Source organism: Rhinopithecus roxellana, chromosome 7 (genome assembly GCF_007565055.1).
Source record: "Rhinopithecus roxellana isolate Shanxi Qingling chromosome 7, ASM756505v1, whole genome shotgun sequence".
NCBI lineage: Eukaryota > Metazoa > Chordata > Mammalia > Primates > Cercopithecidae > Rhinopithecus > Rhinopithecus roxellana.
This window is the reverse complement of record NC_044555.1, coordinates 23,093,072-23,095,726: the sequence shown is the minus strand read 5'-3', so window position 1 is coordinate 23,095,726 and position 2,655 is coordinate 23,093,072. Positions and strand designations below refer to the sequence as shown.

General features: G+C 40.5%; 1 pseudogene; it reads left to right on the top strand.

The window, feature by feature from the left end:
- Positions 1 to 269: 269 nt before the first annotated feature.
- LOC104678562 lies at positions 270 to 1,360 on the top strand (annotated as a pseudogene).
- Positions 1,361 to 2,655: the final 1,295 nt, after the last annotated feature.

Sequence of the window (2,655 nt, the reverse complement as noted above, 5' to 3'; positions counted from 1 at the left end):
AATACTTATTTCATGCTTACTATATGTGAGACACCATTCTAAATACCTTACATGCATTGGTTTAATCTTCATAACAGTGTTATTAACAAACTTAAGCTTTGTTATTTTTCTCATTGTATAAATGAGGAAAGTGAGTTCCAACTCTAGCTATCTTCTTTGTTTAGGCCTCAGGAAAAAGCAATCAATAGAACAGCTATGGAATGAGGTGGGCCTATATGTATTGAACATGTTGTTAATGAACAAGTTAAGAAGAGACTGTGCAAAGCAACATGAGGGATTCCGTTGGTTTTAAGAAAAAGTTCAGATTACAGAGTGGAGAGAGTGAGGAGGCTTCATCTGGCTCCCACTCTCACAGCCACTGCAGTACATTGAGCTCCATAGAGACTGCTCCAGGGCAGGTGAGAGCCAAACAGGCACTGGGTGATTCTGCCTTGTTGAGGAAAAATAACATAGGCAAAGGAGATCCTAAGAAGCTGAAAGGCAAAATGTCATCACATCATATGCAATCTTTGTGTAAACTTCCTGGGAGGAGCACAAGAAGCAGCACCCAGATGCTTCAATCAACTTCTCAGAGCTTCCTAAGAAGTGCTTAGAGAGGTGGAAGACCATGTCTGCTCAAAAGAAACGAAAATTTGAAGACTTAGCAAGGGTGGACATGGCCCATTATGAAAGAGAAATGAAAATCTATATCCCTCCAAAAGCAGAGACCAAAATGAAGTTCAAAGATCCCAATGCACCCAAGAGGCCTCCTTTGGCCTTTTTCATGTTCTCTTCTGAGGATTGCCCCAAAATCAAAGAATATCCTGGCCTATCAGTTAGTGATGTTGCAAAAAAACTGGGAGAGATGTGGAATTACACTGCTGAAGATGACAAGCACCCTTATGAAAAGAAGGCTGTGGCCGGGCGCGGTGGCTCAAGCCTGTAATCCCAGCACTTTGGGAGGCCGAGACGGGCAGATCACGAGGTCAGGAGATCGAGACCATCCTGGCTAACACGGTGAAACCCCGTCTCTACTAAAAAATACAAAAAACTAGCCGGGCGAGGTGGCGGGCGCCTGTAGTCCCAGCTACTCGGGAGGCTGAGGCAGGAGAATGGCATAAACCCGGGAGGCGGAGCTTGCAGTGAGCTGAGAACTGGCCACTGCACTCCAGCCTGGGCGGCAGAGCGAGACTCCGTCTCAAAAAAAAAAAAAAAAAAAAAAGAAAAGAAAAGAAGGCTGTGAAGCTGAAGGAAAAATATGAAAAGGATATTGCTGCATTTGGAGGTAAAGGAAAGCCTGATGCTGCAAAAAAGGGTCATCAAGGCTGAAAAAAGCAAGAAAAAGAAGGAAGAGGATAAAAAAGAGGAATATGAAAATTAAAAAGGTAATAATGAATAAGTTGGTTCTAGCAGTTTTTTATTGTCTATAAAACATGTAAGTCCCCTGTCCACAACTCACTCCTTTTAAAGGAAAAAATTAAAATATAAGCTGTACATGATTTGTTTTTAAACCTTACAGTATCCTTGTGTGTGTGTGTGTGTGTGTGTGTGTGTGTGTGTGTAGTTATCCCACTACCGAACATGTCTTTAGATGGCCACAAACTGCCTGGTATGATATGGGGGTTGTAAATTGGCATGGGAATTTAAAGCAGGTTCTTGTTGGTGCACAGCACAAATTAGTTATATATGGGGATGGTAGTTTTTTCATTTCAGTTGTCTCTGGTACAGCTTATATGAAATAGTTGTCCTGTTAACTGAATACCACTCAAATTGCAAAAAAAAAAAAAAAAAAAAAAAAAAAAGCTGTAGCAATTTTGTTGACATTATGAATGCTTCTAATACAATTTTTAAAATTAGTATTGTAGTCCTTTTCATAGGTCTGAAATTTTTCTTCTTGAAGGGAAACTAGTCTTTCGCTTTTGCCCATTTTGGATCACATGAATTATTACAGTGTTGATCCTGTCATATAGATAGCTGATAAAATGCTTTTGTCTACACACCCTGCATATCATGATGGGGGTGAATAAAGTTAAATTGAGATAGTTTTCATCTATAACTGAAGCTCAAAAACCTTAATCAGTTGATAAATTTCACATAGCCCACTTATATTTACAAACTGAAGAGGCATCAGTCTACTCACAGCATGGGATTATTAAGATCAAACATTTTGAAAGTCCATCCTTTGAAGCACTAAATAGAAAAGTGCATTCTAATCTTTACATGAGGACTCTATGTTCTTTAACTCCCATTACCATATAACAGCAATTATATTTTGCAGTTCTGACATTAAAGAAGACTTGAGACCGTATCCCCAAAAGGCATGAGCTTAAAATATAAGACTGCCCTATTACATTTTTAGTTGATATTCGTAAAGACTATGAAAATGCTGACTGTAGATGTCTTTTCCCATTTATCTAAATATGAACTGCTCAGGAAACTCAAAACTCTCCATTAAAAGTATTTTTTTTTTTTTGAGACGGAGTCTGGCTCTGTCGCCCAGGCTGGAGTGCAGTGGCGCGATCTCGGCTCACTGCAAGCTCCGCCTCCCGGGTTTACGCCATTCTCCTGCCTCAGCCTCCCGAGTAGCTGGGACTACAGGCGCCCGCCATCTCGCCCGGCTAATTTTTTGTATTTTTTAGTAGAGACGGGGTTTCACCGTGTTAGCCAGGATGGTCT